Consider the following 17,889-nt stretch of genomic DNA (forward strand, 5'->3'; position numbering starts at 1 on the left):
CTCAGTGGGGAAGAAGCAGGTGGGTGAGCCAGTTCTGTTCTGCTCTCTGGTGTAGTGGGCGTGGCTAGTGGCTCCTGGGGGCCCCTTGCCTTCACTCAAAACAGGCATGAGCTGGCACCAGCCCCAGCACCTTCCATCCGTGCGGCGAGCTCCTCGGCCAGCGAGGAAGAACGACCACCATGCGAGGATCCTTCTCAGAACACACTTTATTGGAGCGCCTCTTGGTTAAGGGAGAGCGGGAGGTGAGGGGCCCCGAGGACTAAACTGCAGCTGCTTATAAAGGAAATCAGGCAAACGTGCCGTACTGTGATTGGGTCCCGCCAGAATGCTAGCACGGGGAGCCACGGGATAGGCTGAGGACATGAGGCCGATTACCATACTCGTGCATCATAGTCAAATATGGAGTTGTTTACAGCTAGGCTACCAGGAAGCCAGCGCCATCTTTGAGTAGCGGCTCCCTACACATCTGGGAGAAGCTTTTCTGAGGTGTTGGGAGTCACCGCATACCATCTCTTCGGTTCTGTCCAATTTCCCTTAAAGGAAAGGAAGGAGCCGCCACTGGGCTGTGTAATGGAGGGGTCGTGGCAGACGCACACGGGGCGGCGGATGGGGAGTTCACATCCTTTACCTTTGCTGTGAGACGTAATCTCCGAATAAGTACCCTTAGAAGCCACTGAAGACGGCTCACTTCCTGGGACGGGCTGAATAAGGGGCCTTTTAGAGTCTGTCTGAAAGCTAAAGCCCCTGATAACTGGAATTACAGTAGGAAATGATGTGTGCAATTTAACCGTCACAGCGTTCTCTTAGACCAAATTGGTGGGGGATTTTTAAGCATAAAGATAATGTTTTCTTAATCCTTGAATGGGGGCTCCTGCCTCTAATCATAGCACCTGAGAGCCTGAGGGGGTAGGATTCCAGAGGTTTCAGGCAGTCTGGGCTACGTAGGTAGACCCTGTCTCAAGAAAATGAAACAGATAAATAAATAAAAACTGAATATGTGACTTTTTTTGGGGGGTGGTGGTGGCCTTTAATGCCATGCTAAGGAAAAGGCCTCTTCATTCCAGACTGTAAAAATGTTTTCCTTACACTAATTTTTAGTTGCTGGTTTTGCTGGGTGTTGTTCATAACTGTATTTTACAGGGAATTTATCTTGATCTAACTTTATTATTTTTCCAAGTGAATAGCCAGTTTCCCAAAGTAATTTATTGAGTTATCTGCTGTTTTATCAGTCAACTGGAAATCCAGCTCTGCCTTTGTTTTGCTTGTGATTCTTTGAGACAGGGTCACAGGTAGCCCAAGCTGGTCTCACTAACTGTGGCTTCGAGCCGCTGATCTCCTGTCCCACCCCCGCCCCCGCAAGGGTGAATGCACCACCTTGCCCAGTTCCAGCTGTCCCCCAGCCTACCTCACCGCATTCCTGCACCTCATCCCATTCCGTTCAACTGTGTCTACACGGGAGTCACTACACATTTATACTGTCTGGCGGTTACAACAGAAAGCTGGCTTTTGTTTTTGTGTTTTTTTTTCCACAAAGAATGGACTGGAAAGCTGGCAGCTTTTACTGTTTGACAAAATGAAAGAAAATATACAGAGTTTTGTTGTTGTTGTTGCTTTTAGATAGGATAAATTCTACTCATGAAACATCTTGACCTGGCAACTTTTGTTTAGAAAAAGATGACTTTTTTCCATTTCTTTTCAAAGTTTTTGGCCTTTTTGGTTAGTTTGTAATTTCTATGAAGTGTCTATTTCAGTTGTTGGGTTGAGAGTCGGTGGAGGGATGCTTGCCTGTCACGTGCAGGGCCCTGGGTTTGCTCTCCAGCGTGAGGGGAGAATCCATTTTGTCTCTATTTTAGATACAACACCATGAGGCTGTGCATAACAGATTGTTTCCATTTTTTAGTATCTGACCTTGTGGTCATTTGCTTCTTGATTCCCAATAGTGTATGTTTATATATATATAAATCTCTCTCCCGCCCATGATGCCTCATGGCAGATGGCAAGGGGGGCGGCTCTCCCATGCTCACAACTCCGGGGCTGGCTCACCCACACCCCTGCCAACAGGACTGGTGCGGCCTGAGCTCTTAACCACTCTTCAGTGAGGCCAGGTGGAGCCTCGGGAGAACATTATCAACAAACCTCCCTATGGTCTCAATAATATATCCTCTCGAGTTAACTTAAATACATGAAAGTACAATGAAATCTCATTGGGCATGTATAAAGAATCAGTGGGGGGGGGGGTAGGAGAGATGGCTCAGTGGTTAAGAGCACTGGCTGCTCTTCCAAAGGACCTAGGTTCAATCCCCAGCACCCTCACGGCAGCTCACAACTGTCTGTAACTCCAGTTCCAGGGGCTCTGACACCCTTACACTAATGCACATAAAATCAAATTGAAAAAAAGAGAGAGAATGAGCGGGGAGAGGGCAGCGAGGCCAGTCAACAGACCCAGTGATCAAGTTCTGAAAGAAAGCAAGATCCCAGAGAATGCAGGAGACAGCCACAATGGACAGGAAACCCTTATCACCTGTAGATTTAACAAAAGTCCCAAGGAGGAGACTGGGCCGGTGCTCAATTGGTAAGTACTTGTGAAAGGCAAAGAAGCCCAGGGCTCGGTGCTGGCACCGCAGGAGCCAGGTGTGAGGCCCAGGGCTGGGTGCCGGGCACCGCAGGAGCCAGGTGTGAGGCCCAGGGCTCGGTGCCACAGGAGCCAGGTGTGGAGTCACATGTCACCAGAGCACAGAGGGGTGAGGCAGCAAAGCAGAAGTTCATCCTCGGCTACACAGGGAGTTTGAGGCTAGCCCGGAATACAGGGAACTGTCACCAGCAAATACATAAGCCAGCAGAAAACGGAAAAGTGAAAGTCTGCAACCCTTATTAAGAAAATAAGAGTGAGCCACGCAGTGGTGGTGCATGCCTTTAATTCCCACACTTAGGCAGAGGCAGATGAATTTCTGTGAGTTCGAGGCCAGCCTGGTCTACAGAGTGAGTTTCAGGTCAGCCAGGGCTACAAAGAGAAATCCTGTCTTGATAAAACCATTTAAAAAAAAAAGAATATGCCGGGCAGTGGTGGCACACACCTTTAATCCCAGCACTTGGGAGGCAGAGGCAGGTGGATCTCTGTGAGTTTGAGGCCAGCCTGGTCTACAGAGTGAGATCCAGGACAGGCACCAAACACAGAGAAACCCTGTCTCAAGAAACCAATATCTATATCTATATCTATATCTATATCTATATATCTATATATATCTATATATATCTATATCTATCTATATCTATCTATCTATCTATCTATCTATCTATATATATATATATATATATATATATCAATCACCAGAGGAAACAATTTATCCCTTTCTATTGGATACCGTCACCGCCACCTTAGCAAGGGGAGATGGGAAGAGAAAGGACACAGACACCGACTTCATTGTAGATAAATACTCATTCGTACTTGAAACGGTTCACACTCTTTGGCTCACAGATGTTCTTGAGGTCAGTCCACATCTGGACCAGGTCTACAAGGCATGATCTCAACCCCCTGCCTTCTCCTTATGCCCTTCCAAACGCCTTTGTATTTGCCATGCTAGCCTTCTGTCTAAATTTCAAAGAGGCCAACGTATCCTGGCCTGACCTTCTAGGAACCCCACTGCTCCACATACTTCTTGCCCAGGGCCATGTGTGATCTTGGTCTTGGAGTCTCCAGGCCCAGCCGGAGTTGCTGCCCTGGGCTGCTTGTTCATTCCGTCTTTGTGGTCAATGTCTGAAGACTTCTCTGAAATTCTTTTCTGCATTTGTCTCCCACATAGACCATAAGTCCCTTGTGTCCCTGTCTCCTAAAATAAGGTCTCCCACATGGGTGCTCAAAAGCTTGTGAGTGAGTGAGTGGATGGTCAAACACAATCAGATGCAGGCATTTGAGTCTGGGTGGACTCAGAAAGCTTTGAAAAAATGGTCCACTTTGTAAAAGAGCTAGAGATTCAGACTCGATTAGGTCCGAGTCTCATCTAGAAATGACTTCCTGGTTGCTGAGAAAGAATTCTGTCCTTCTAGCAATCCTGCGGCTCTGACTTACGGATAAAAGGAATCTGTCCTCATCACCCTTTTATAGCTTATTTAAAAATCTCTTCGTTGTCCCAGGATGGTTCTGATTTGGGCCGTGTTCATGTTAGGACCCTGAGGACTTGGAATACAAGCTGTGCTCTAGATCTTGGCCTTGCATGGGTGTTAGAATCACAATTTACAGGAATCACTTTTGCTATGAGAACTGAAGGAATAATGCTTGGGGCCAGAGGCAGGCAGAGGCCCCAATTCCCTTGGTTAGAGCCTTGAGCAAAAAAGCTACAGGAATCGTCTCCCCTGTGCCTACTAGCCGCACCCCAGAACAGGAACCTGCACAGAGAAAGGGCTGGAGTCCCTGTGCTTCCCAGAGAGTTTTCAAAAAGATGCAGCTCCCTCTTGGCCCACCTTCAAAACGTGAGGCTTTCCTGGGATCCCAGTCTGGTGGCGCCCTCTTGTGGGCAGAGACATCACTGCAGTCTCTTCAGTTCAACCAGAGCAAGAGCCCTGATGTCGCCCGCAGCTGTGGCCCTTCCCTAGAACCTGGGAAGCACTCATCTTTTCTCTCTGAGCTCAAAAGAAGAGTTGGTTTTGTTGGTAAGAAATCACAAGTGGATCTTAATCTGGAGCTGAGTCTAGCTGGAGATGCAGACGGTGGAAGACACACACATCACCCTGAAATGTGTTCGGGGCCTCAGCTGTCCTCGGGCTCCAAGCTTCATCCACATGGCCCTCTGTCGGGCAGGGCTGTGTGCCTTGGTGCTCCGCACCTGCCACCGTCTTGCTGGTGGTAACAGTTTACATGACCTTATGTAAGACATAATTAACACAGCTTTGCTCACTTAGTAAGTGTCCTACCCAGAAGACTACGAACTCGGGTATGTTATCACTATGCAGGTTAAGAATTTATAAATAGATGTAGAATATCATAGTCCCTGCTATACTGCAGGTATTCAATTAAAAAGTAGCTACTGCTTCAACTGTGATTTCTTCATAGCTAGCTCTGCGTCGTGAGTCCACATCTGCCCTCCTGACTCTCCTCTTCACATCTGCACACGATGTCTTTGTCTGTCTGCTCCCTCTCTCTTACTGACGCTCTCAGTTTCTCCACACTGAGCTTCTGTTCCTCTGGGACTCTCTGATGCAGTTAACTGCTCCGTCTTCCCAAGATCACATTTGCTTGTTCTGAATAACTCTTGGCTTTTGTCCCCAGGATTCTCTGTGCTTGTAATACACAACTTGTCATTCCCCCATGGAACAGGAGCCACGAGCCCTGTCCTCACTGAAAGGCGGGTCTAAGCAGTGGGACTGGGCTGAATGCCTAGAGAGCAAGGCTCATCTTAGAAGCTGCGGCCCGGGGCCTGTTGCAACCAGGTGACACCTTGTCAAGGGTTCAGGGATTAGAGACACAAAGGCACAAGTTTGTAGATGGGACGGTGGTGTTGGCTCACAGAGCACATGTGCTGCATGGAAACGGACACCTGACTCACTGAACGTCTCATTGATATGCAGACCCACTCCGGATACTTCTCCAGTCTGTACCCTCATCACCATTTCGGCCCATTCCCGCATCATCACTCCATAAGTGCCCCTCAAACCTGCCCCGGCCACCATTCTTCCTGCTCCACAGCTGCCCCACATGGCCCCGGTGAACAGGCCAGTGACTGGTTACAGTGTGACCGGTCACTGTGGCTCTAGGCTGTCCCAGAAGGATACAGCTCAGAATGTAAGCACCAAGCCACCCTGCTTCACACTCAGCGTTGGGGAGCCTCCTCGACTGTGTGGCCTCTTAGGTGATCCTGGGAGTGGGAGGTGAAAGGATTGAGTTTGAGGTCAGCCTGGGCTGTGTAGTGAGTTTCCTGCCAGCCTAAGCTACACACAGTGTAAAATCCTTCCTTAAAGAGCCAAAGACTTAGAGCTATGGCTCAGTCATTAAGGGTGCACACTGCTCTTCAGAGGACTGGAGATGCCAGCACCCACATCAGGTGATTCACGGTCACGTGTAACTCCAGGGGATCCAGTGTCTCTAGCCTTCATAGGCACCTGCACTTACATACATGTACACACACACACACACACACACACACACACACACTCACTCTCTCTCTCACACATACACACACTCACTCACACTCTTTTAAAAATTATTAAAAACACAAAGAAAACCAGTTAGCAAATATTAATAAGCTAAAGAAAAGTTTCAAGTAGGCAAGGGATGTGGCGCAGTTGGCACAGTACTTGCCATACAAACATGCAGACCTGGGTTCAAATCCTCAGCACCCACATAAAAGCCAGGTGCGGTGGTGCTCCTAGTGCTGAGGAAGTAGTGATGGGACCCCTGGATCTCACTGGCCAGGTTCCATAGGATTCTCTGTGTCAAAGCTAAGGGAGAGAGTGGGTGAGGAAGACGGCAGCATCAACCTCGGGCCTCCAATGTGTGCGTGTGCCCATGAACGTGTGCATAGGCACACACCACACCACACCACACCTTTTTTTTCTTGTTGGTGTTCTTTAATCAAAGTCTGACCCTGAAGACACAGCACTCCCATAAGAACCATTGACAGCCTGACCTAAGAGCCACTGTCTTTCCTCGGGGATTTCCAGGGACAAGTGGCTTGCCCACCTCCCTGGGTACTCGGCCATGGGGCCTGGGCACAGCAGGGTGAGCCGTCTTGTGAAATGGTATTTCTAGTTATGGAGGGACTGGACAGCTGTCCCTCTGTCCGTGGGCAGGTGTGTTTGGCTGGCCAGGTCAACTTTCAGAAAATGTCTCCTCCCACCATGGGTTCCAGGGATCAGACCATCAGGCTTGCGTGACAAGCACTTTTTAATCCACTGAGCCACCACAACCATTTTGGTCTTGGATGAAGGCACAGGAAACATACATATCAAATCTGTGTATGTCAGAGAACCCAGGCTGCTTGTGCCCAGCAAACACAGACCCAGAGGGGTTGTAGGCTCATGCAATCCCGCTTGGGTTCATGTAGAGAGCACCAGGTCACACGAAGATCCACCATGCCGTGTTGGCCATCTCCCTGGGTAGTGAGGCCTTCCCATACTCTTAAGGTACTGGGCTGGGCTGTGAGGTGCCCAGTGAGCATAACAGTACGCACATGTTCTTTTCTAGTACCCAGAGCAGGAGACTGTGAATCTCTTCATCCCAACCCAGGCTGTGGGTGCTATCATCGGGGAAAAAGGGGGTGCACATCAAACAGCTGGCTCGATTTGCTGGTGCCTCTATCAAGGTAAGATCATTGCTGCCAGCTGCCTGTCCCCTTGGTCTCCTCTGGTCAGTGCCAGACAGTTCTTATACCACCCAAAAAGAGAATCTGCAGAATGTATTTCCAGGACCCTTCCTGTCTGCTCCCATTCTTCATCATAGTCCTTTCCAGTTCCACCAAACAACTATGTTAGAAGAGAGATACTAGTACTGACCAAACCAGGTCCTCTGAGGATTGGCATTGTCCCCTCTTCTCAGAGGATAAAAGAAGGCTGAAGATCCCACCACCCCAGCTGAGGGGATGCGCTCGAGTGGAAGGAGCATTTGTGCTAGCACTCAGCGCACCGGTGCGTCATTAGTCTGTAGCTAGAGTTTTCCTGCCTTGCCCACAGTCAGGACAAATCTTTGTCACCCGCCAGTCCCACAGCCTCTCAGACCCAACCAAGTAAACACAGGGACTTATATTGCTTACAAACTGTATGGCCGTGGCAGGCTTCTTGCTAACTGTCCTTATAGCTTAAATTAATCCATTTCCATAAATCCATACCTTGCCATGTGGCTCGTGGCTTACCGGCATCTTCACATGCTTTTTGTCATGGTGGCTGGCAGTGTCTCCTTCTGCCTTCCTGTTCTTTCTTTTCTCCTCTCTGTTAGTCCCGCCTATACTTCCTGCCTAGCCACTGACCAATCAGTGTTTTATTTATTGGCCAATCAGAGCAATTTGACATACAGACCATCCCACAGCATTAGTCTATGCTTCAAAGACTTACAGACTATGAGAAAACAAATTGAATGAAGAACTTTCTGGAAGGTGCTGATAAAATCATGGGCAGACAAGAGCTGATGGCATCACCTGTTAGGACGCCAGGACTGAGTAGAAGGCTAGGGACGTCCTCTTGGCTTGAAAATTGGTGTGTGCAGATCTGGCTGCCGTTAGCCCCAGATTCTGCCTCTCTCGGTTGTCAAGGATTGTTTGCCATGGGCCTGCTTCAAGCCCAGCTGTCAGCTCTGCTGAGATGCTGAACACTGCCGGGAACACTTCCCACTGCTGTGGAAGACAATTTGCTACCATGAGACAACCCTGAATTATGAAACTGAGTCTCATGACTTGGAGAGAAAGAATACTTACACTTTCTCCCTAAGAGCTGGAGTTTCTCCCGCAGCAAGTATGACAGAGAAAAAAAATAAACAAACAAACAGGAAAAGCCAGAACATTCTGAATTGTGCAGAATGAGGACTGCAGTCCCATTGGCAAAGAACTGCACCTTGCTGCACCCTCAGCCTGCATCTGTCTGCTTGCAGTCAGAGACTCGAACTCACACAGGGTGAAGCCTAGACTGGGCGGCTGTGATGCGGACATGCAGTCCTCTTTGCCCAGTAGCCTGACACAGGTAGCATCCTGGCCTAGACAGTGGAGAAAGTGGGGATGAGAACAGGCTGGCTGCATCCAGGAGATCTTTGCTGGTGCTCAGTGCTGTAGTCTGAGATGCTGAAAACCCACAGTGAGACTATTTGGACCAAAGAGCTTTGAGGGGTTCCTTCATCCAAGCCCCACTTTACTGGAAGAAGTGAGACACAGAGACAATAGGGACTGAGCAAGGAACCTAAGTGGGCAGCCTAGCTCTTAGATATAAATTCCATTGACCTCTAGGATCCTGACCATCTGCTATTGCTGACCACAGCAATAACTTCCCCATTTGCTAATGCTTATGAGAAATGGAGCCCAGGAGGTCTGACTATCTACCCATGGCCACAAAGCTACAGAGTGTGACAGCCGAGAATTGCCCAGATTGTCCTGTTTCTGCTCCACGGCCTCCTCCTCCCGTAGCAACCTTACTGATCTTCAGAGTCATTCCCAGTTAGCGCCTTCAAGGAAATGAAGAGCAAGGGAGTTCAGGCACAGGTCTGATCAGTCCTGTAGGCATTGTTCCACAGCATTCTCAGGACTCTGCCAATGGTAAATCTTGAAGTAGATGGGGCTTCCTGCCACCTGTCTCAGGGCCAGCCTGCCCCAGTCTCCATCCCCTGAACAGGCTGCGGCTACCACGAAGCAATAACAGCCCACCATGGAGGGTGGTCCTCGGGAGCTTGCTTACTGGTTACCTATGTCTTCCATTTGTCCTCATGCCACAGAGTAAGTAAGCAAGGCCAGAGGAGTCTCCAGAGGTCTCGATGAAGGGGTCCTTCTTTCTAGATCAGTGCAGGTGACACCATGCAGTGGATGAGTGTTCCCAAGGAAGCTGGGACACAGCACTGGACCCTGAAGTCCCAGGGTAGACCCTGGCTTAGAGCCTAGATGGGGTGAAAACAGAATCAGACCTCTGCGTGAAGGTCTCTGAGCTTTGGAGACAGTATACCACAGAGCAGAGGGAATGGCACCTCCCTGACCCTGGGTTCCTTCTGCCTGAGCGGCCCTGTAATGGACGATGTTCCACTATCTTTTGTTTGCTTGCTTGAGACTTGGTCTCATAGCCTAGCCTAACCGCCACCTTACCTTGGCGCCTGTGATGACCTTGAAGTCCTGATTCTCCTGCTTCCACCTCCTGAGTGTGTTCTGCTCTGCTGTCACTGTGCTCGGCGGGGCCAGTGCTCTAGAGAAGCTGAGCTGAGAATTGTGTCAGGCCTTGCACGACGCATTGTGTGCTCACCTGTGGCTCCTGGCTCCTCACCCCTATGTTCCTGATGTGCTTCCCATTCATTTGACTTTGAATAAATTCTTTGAATTAATTGAATTTTAATTCTGCCATGATTTGATGATTGAGTTTTAATTTACTTGTTTTTGAGAGGAGAGGTGTGTGTGTGTGCGTGCGTGTGTGTGTGTGTGTGTGTGTGTGTGTGTGTGTGTGTGTGTGTGGTGTCAAGCTAACCTCTAACATCTAGTCTCGAATGACCGTCCTGTCTCAGCCTCCTCAGCTGGGGCTACTGACATGAACTACAGGTCCAGCTCAATTTTCTTGTCACCTTCTCCTTTTTCCTCTTCCTCTTCCTCCCCTAAAGATTTGTTTGAGTAAGTCGAGATGTGCTGGGAGAAAATGTAATAAAGACCTTGTCTTAGTCAATGTTCCACGAGTGTGCCGTTCCCTAGACGTTCCAATGTGAACCTCTGGAGGTCATTCCTATTCAAACCATCACTTTCCACTCTCTGACCCCTGAGGTCTTGTAGCCATATCATAATGCAAAAACGCATTCAGTCCAGCTTCAAAAGTCCCTGTGGTCTATTATAGTCTCAACACTGTTTAAAATTCCAAAGTTCAAAGTGTCTTCTGAAATGCATGACAATCTCTTAACTATAATCCCTATGAAATCAAAATCAAAAAGCAGGTGCCATACTTCCAACATACAATGTCAAAGAATATACTTTACCACTCCAAAAGAGAAGAAAGAGAGCATAGTGAGGAAATACTGAATCAAAACAAGACTAAAAACCATCTGGACAGACTCCAAACTCTGCATCTCCATGTCTGACGTCAAAGTGCTCTTCAGATCTCCAACTCCTTTCAGCTCTGTTGACTGCAGCACACTGCTCTCTCTTGAGCTGGTTCCACTCCCCATGAGCAGCTTTCCTCAGCAGGTACCTCATGACTCTGGCATCTCCAACATCTTGGGGTCTCCAGTGATATCCAGGCTTCACTTTCACAGCGTCACACAATAGCCTCTTTGGGCCCCAGCACATTGGTGTCTGTAGCTTTTCTTAGCCATGGAGGGAGAGTCCACAGCACCTGACTTGTATCCTGGACTCTAAAGCCAGAACCACATGGCTGAAGCTGCCAAGTTCTGTTTGCTGGTCCTGGAACTTGGCCCCCTCATTCAAATACATTTTCATCAGCTTTCTGTTGTTGATGGTTTTCTTCATGACTAAACTTTTCTTTAATTCCTTTTCCCAAGTTGGAAGCTTAGCTGGGTGGGATCTTGCCCTGAGCTCACCACTCCCTTTATTCCATTGAGCATCAGGCTTTTCTTGAAACTTTTTATCTCCCTGAGTACTAGACTTAGCTCTATTACACTTCCAGGTGCTCCTTTTCTCCTCAAACTGTACATTTTGTATTTTCCCTTTCTCAGCTTGCTCCTTTTCATTATAGATCTGCATGAGAGTGACCATTAATAACCACACAACAGAGTCATTGCTAGTCTATCTTGAAATCTCTGCCAGTGCCATTAATCCAAAAATGCTTCAATTTTGCCTCAGGCAGATTTTTTTTTTGGGGGGGGAACAAGAGCAAAAGCTCTTTTTTTTTTTTTTTTTTTTTTTTTTTTAATTTTGCCAAACATCACAAGAATGGTCTCTAGGCCATTTACTAATACTCTTCCCCTCTAAACCTTCTTGAGCTGGGACTTCACAGTCCAAATTGCCTTCAACACTGTCCGTCATGCTCCTAGTGCTAGTGGCTCCTTAAGCCCTGCTTAAAGCATTCAACTGCTTTCCTAATCCAAAGTTCCAAAGTCCACATTCCACCCCAAGCAGCGTGGTCAGGCCTGTCACTCCCTGGTGCCAACTCCTGTCACAGTACGTGTTCTGTTGCTGTGAGGAGACACCATGACCACCATGGCAGATCTTATAAAAGAAAGCATTCAGTTGGGGCTTTCTCACAGTTCAAAGTCCATTTTCATCATGGCAGGAAGCAGCTAGATACCAGTTGGACAGCATTGTGGACTAACCTTTTCTTCCCTCTGGGCCTGGGGTTTGGCAGAGCCTGTATCTCTTAGGACTTGGCTGAGGGAAGAGGCAAGTTGCTGGAAGGGTGCTCACTGCAGGGACAGGTAGTAACTACTGGCCCTGGGTAGCCAGAGACCCATATTTGATACTGAGAATTACGGTCAGACTTCCTAAGACCCAGGGCAGAGGTGGCACTGTGTGTGGCGCTCAGAGGCAGAGCTGGTCATCAGCTGGTGTCGGCATGCTCTTAATGCTCTTCGACAAGCACAGGAGCTTTGGCATCAGCATGTTCCTTTTCTCAAACCGCAGATCGCTCCGGCAGAAGGTCCGGATGTCAGTGAAAGGATGGTCATCATCACCGGGCCACCTGAAGCCCAGTTCAAGGTCAGTACCAAAGCCCATGCCGGCCCTGCAGGCTCTGGGCAGACAGCCCAGAGGAGTTGAGGTGCTGCTTTGCCAGCCTAGTGTCCACTTCCCCTTCTGCTGCTCACGGGTCAGACTCTGCCTGGTTCCTCGTTTCTCCTCTGTGCTCTGTCTTCTCTCCATGGCAAGGCAGGGTGTCTGTTGGTGCCCAGTTGGCCAGTGCCTCCAGCATGTCTCTGATTGGGTGGCCGTCTTGGGCTTCTCCAGCTGAGAGCGTTAACATGGGTGCAGAGGAGAAGCCTTATGTCGTGGAAGTTCTGGCAGTCTGCGAGGGAATTCTAGCAGCGTTGGGGAGAGTTCTTTTGCGAGGAGCATGGCTCTGTGTCTGATGTCCTTCCTCGAGGAAAGTTAAAACTTGAGTTTCAAGAAGTCAGAAATGTGCTTTAATTTATAAAAGTTCAGCTCTTACAATGAAAATCACAGGGGACCAAAAGCTTGGCACTGAACAAACAAAATGTGGTATGTCCACAAAAGAGAATGATTTCTCCAATGCATGCTACAGAGGAGTGACCCTAGAGAAATAAGAGCATGGAGGCCATGGTTCCACGTACATGTGTCCAGTAGCAAACCATAGAGAAAGACGTAGCTGCTTGAGAGTGACGGGCAGTCCTGGGGATTGAGCCCAGGGCCTCACACATAGGGGGCAGCAAGCACTGAGCCACATTCCTAGTCCTCTTCTTTCAGTTTTGATTCAGGGCCTCACTAAATTGCTCAGGTTGGCCTTAACCTGCAATTCTTTCCCTCAGCTGTCCAAAGGTTGGGATTATGGGCTTGTCCCATCCCTGAGATGGATCCAGAATATTCTGGATAGTGGCGATGGTCCCACAACATACTAACGACTAAGTACATTGATGAGATGATGACTTTGCCAGCATGTGCAAGGCCATGAGTTTGAGTCTCAGAACCACAAAAGCAGCGGCGTGTTGAGACTTACCAGATCCTGTCGCCTCCTTCAGTAACCAGAGAACTGAGCATACAGTGGAGGGGAGTTAAGAATGCCTTAAACAAATGCAGCCAATCATACACTTACGGACACTGGGCATATGAAAACAAGGTGCAGTCTTGGTGGCTCATCGTTGCCCTTGCCTAGACACACACATTCCTTAGAGGAAGCAGTCACCTGCAGATCACGAGGCTCGGCAGCGTGCACAGATGGTGGGTGGAGCGTGGTGGCTGAGATGGGTGGTAGAACTGAGGTGGGTGGGCAGCTGCCCCACGCCTGGAGGGAAGCCCACACATCCCGTCACTGGGACTCCGAGTTCCTGCACAGCACTGACAGTGGCCCGATCACCAGTCATCTTGTCTTCAGGCTCAGGGACGGATCTTTGGGAAGCTGAAGGAAGAAAACTTCTTTAACCCCAAAGAAGAGGTGAAGCTGGAAGCCCACATCCGTGTTCCCTCGTCCACAGCCGGCCGCGTGATCGGCAAAGGGGGGAAAACCGTAAGCTGGCTCCCGACTCCCTTCACCTGGATGAGTTCCCTGCACTGGCCATGCCCGATTCCCCTCAGACCCTCACTAGCTCCTTTGCTCGCTCTCAGCATGTCTGAGGGCCTTGGGCTGACACACTTGGGCTCCGGCATGTGCAGGATGCATGAGGCAGGGGGATTCCAAGGACAGAAAGGTGATTTTCTGCAGGGCTCTAGCACTAAGGGCCCAGTTCCATGGTGTCAAGCCCACCCTATTCCTGAGCACTATGCCACCCAGCCCTGTTTATATCCCAAGACAAGAAGGCCATCTCCCATCCCACCCACCCCCACCCTCACATCCACATGTAGCAGATAGAACCCGTTTGAGACCCCTCTCTGCCTGGTTTCCAAGTTCGGAGGCTGCAGCTGCCCTGTGCTCTCTCTGACGACAGTCTCCAGGGGCCCTCTCACTCCCTACTGCACATCCCATTTTCTGGTTCTTTCTCAAGTCTGGCCATCTGCTCTAGGGGAGTTAGCTCAGCAATAGGGTGAGAAAGTGTAATTTATGTGTTCAGTCTGAAGGTCTCAGTAACACACGTCAGCTGGATCCCGGAGCTGGAGGCATAATTCAGCGATAGAGCATGCACTTATCAAGTATGGGACCCTGGGGTCAATCTTCAGCCCCCCAGAGAAAAGAATATTGATCCCTAGACATCAATAGGTTATCTGTGGACACAAGAATTTGGCTTTCTCACTTGGTGAGGAGGTGACTGGAGCAGTTCTGGGCCTGTGATGATGAAGTGACGTTGAGTGGCAGGAACTGGGGTCGGGGATCGCAGGTTCTAGACGTGGTGAGTCATACACAAGAGAATATAGTTGGCTTGGATCTACAAGTGCAGTCCAAACCCCAGGTACGCACACTGACCGCTCGACAGACTTGAAGTGTTGGAGACCGAGACTGGAAGCGGTCACTGAATCCTCTCTCTCCCCAGCTGTGGGTAGCCGCCCCTCTGAGCCCCTCACCCTGCCTGTGAGCTGAGCATCAATGCCAAGGGCCAGGGCAGGTAGAACCCAGCAAAACGGAGAGTGGAGGATAGAAGTGCATGGTCACCCTTGCCTATAGAGCAAGTTCAAGGCCAACCTTGGCCCAAAGGGAGCAGAGGGGGAAAAGGAAGGAAAGAAGGGGGGGGTGAGGAGAGGGAGGAGAAGGAAGTTGATGGGTTTATTCTGAGTCAGACAAGAGGAGGCCATAGCTCCTGGCCAGCAGCCAGGGAAGCAGGTCCAGAAGAGGTCACTAACCTGGGCTCTTACTAGAAGTCCGCACGAGTGTCTGCAGAATTGGAGCATTCAGCCTGAGAGGCAGAGCCTCGTGGAGTTAGGGCTACACTCCCATTTCTCTGACACTCAGCCCTTTGGAGCCAAACCCACAGGAGCTGAGGCAGGAGAAAGGAAAGGGGGCGGTTAGCTTCTCCGTCCACAGCCCAAGTCTCAGCTTCATGGGTGGCCTGGGGGGGGGCGGGGGGTTGGGGGTGGTGGTCGTGTTACTCACTCACTTCCTTCTCTGCCTTTCCAGGTAAACGAGCTCCAGAACTTGACAAGCGCAGAAGTCATCGTGCCTCGTGACCAAACCCCAGATGAAAATGAAGAAGTGATCGTCAGGATCATCGGACACTTTTTCACCAGCCAGGTACTATTCTGTGAGGGCCCTGCCTCCTGCCCAGCTCTTCCCACTAGTTCACGTACTGTATTTGTGTCGAGTAGCTGTGTGCTTAAAGCCCTTCCCGACCACCACACAGCACACACGGTGGAACCCCTCCCTGGCCCCTGACCTCGGGGACTGGAAACTGTTGGTGCAAGGCTCCTAGCATGATGCGCTGGGGTTGGGAGCTTAGCATCGCTTGCCCTCCCATCCTTCCTCTGAGGAGCCACATGTCCAGCCAGCCCCCAGCAGAGCAGCCAGGTGGCCAGGTTTCACTGTGGAAAGTGACTACTCACAAAGGTGTTGTGACGAGGGAGGCCTTGGCGGGTTGGGCCAAGGTGCCCTGGTGGGTGAGGGAGACCGGCCATGCAGATGTGTGGAGAGGTGGAGAGTTTACCCTCCCCATCCAGACACAGTTTGTTATTAAAGGGGGAGAGAGAGGGAAAGAGGGAGGTGCACTCTACCTCTGGCAAGAGTCAGGAGAGAGAACGAAGGGGGAGTTTTTTCTTAAAGAGGACTTTACATAAGACGACATCAGGACGCTGGGCAAGAAGTCCCCAAGGGGCGGCTCAGAATATCAAGGAAAGGGACCTAGTATTCTGCTGCTCTCTTCCCGGTCTCCCCAGAACTCCACGTCACTGCTGCCTTGCACTCACAGAAGCCAGCGCTGCAGGGACATGTGGCCCAGTATGTGGCCTCGTTGTCTTGATGCTTTTTGCTGGGCGGGTTTTAGAAGAGGGCGACTGTGATCCTCCTGGAAGCCAAAGGAGAAGGGCAGCCTGTGGTCTCGTGCTTGTATCCGACTCCCAGTTGCTCTGTGGCCAGCTTCCTGTGACTGCTGCCTGGGCCAGTGGCAGAGTTCAGCCCGAGGGAAGCTGTGTGGCTCAGGGTTGGAACTCCTGTTCTTCAGGGCTTTGTCAGGGCGCTAGTCTCTCCCCTTTCCTGGTCTTTCCAGTGCTCTGGAAAGAGGTGGGGAGGGAAGGGGGCACATCAGAGCTCAGGTGGGAGTGGCAGGGCCTTTGGCCTCCGCCCCATCACTGACCCCTCCTGCTACTCCCTGGCCATCTGCTCCCTGTGAGTTAGAAGCTGCTAGTTCCCCCCTCCCACCCCAGTGCATCCTCCTCTCCCCGCCCCCTTGCATCTGGCTGGCTTGGTGAAGTGAAGAAAAATTCTGCCTCTGGCTGTTGAGCGTGGTCATAAGGGACCTGGGGGAAGTAAGATTGGTCCGAGCACTCAACCTTTCCCAAGTCCGGAGCCCTCTGTTTTCCTGTGGGGGCCCCAGAACTGGGATTGTCTCTTCCCTGTGCCCTCCCTCCCTCTCTCCACTGCAGACTGCGCAACGCAAGATCAGGGAAATTGTACAGCAGGTGAAGCAGCAGGAGCAGAAATACCCTCAGGGAGTCGCCTCACAGCGCAGCAAGTGAGGCCCCCCACAGGCGCCAGCAAACAAGAGATGAATGTAACCCTCCCAACCCCGGAGAGAGACCAAACAGCCAGCAGATCCTTACTCTCACTTTTGCCAAGTACTCTGGATTTTCTTTTTGTCTTTGTCCCTGTTCACTGGCACCATCTGTGGAGGCCATCCCACCCCCACTTTTCCCCAGAGTACTCTTGAGTAGGAGCAGCAGGAAATATTAGTTAGAAGTATAGAGAGGGAGAGAAATAGATAGAAAATACAGGAGAGCCTCGGGAGGGCCTGCACCCTAATCCATCAGGCCAGAACTTTATTCCAAAGGACTTTTTATGACAATGAAAGGGGAGGAGCAGAGGACCTCCCCCTTGCTAGGTACAGCCAAGTGCAGACCCTTCCAAACACCTGATACTCAGGCCCATAGTCCAATCATCCTCTTTATGCAGACTGCTGGATAAAGCCACCAGGAAACCTAGATGGGCTCCAACACAGGCCAAACACACACACACACACACACACACACACACACACACTAATTTAAAAATGAAGCTAGTTGAGAGGTGGTGGTGCACACCTTTAATCCCAGCACTCATGAGGCAAAGGCAGGTGAATTTCTGTGAGTTCAAGGCCAGCCTAGTCTACAGATCGAGTTTCAGGACAACCAGGGCTACACAGTGAAGCCATGTCTTGGGATGAGGGGAGAAGAAGCTACCTCTATGCAAGGAAATTTGGCAGTACCTAGCAAAATGACAAATGCTCCTGGTTATTTGACCCAGCAACCCCATTTCAAGTAACCTACCCCCAAGACAGGTACCTGTCTCACTGTACTGTTCATGATAAGAAAGACTGGTACCCTCAACATCTGTTTAGGAAGGTACAGCAATAAGCCACAGTGCCTTAAATTACTCAGCAATGCGAAGGAACAGCTGAGGTTAAATCAAGGGGTGTGCATGGTTTATTATGCCTTCTTTAGGGAAGCAATAAAAAAACATGTAAGTCTTGGCTGTATTCAGAAGTCTGGAGGT

General features: G+C 50.1%; 1 pseudogene; it reads left to right on the forward strand.

The window, feature by feature from the left end:
* LOC114688141 overlaps positions 1 to 17,037 on the forward strand; it is a 23,950-nt pseudogene extending 6,913 nt beyond the window's left edge.
* The last annotated feature ends 852 nt before the right edge of the window (positions 17,038 to 17,889 follow it).

This window comes from Peromyscus leucopus, chromosome 12 (assembly GCF_004664715.2).
Source record: "Peromyscus leucopus breed LL Stock chromosome 12, UCI_PerLeu_2.1, whole genome shotgun sequence".
Classification (NCBI taxonomy): Eukaryota; Metazoa; Chordata; class Mammalia; order Rodentia; family Cricetidae; genus Peromyscus; species Peromyscus leucopus.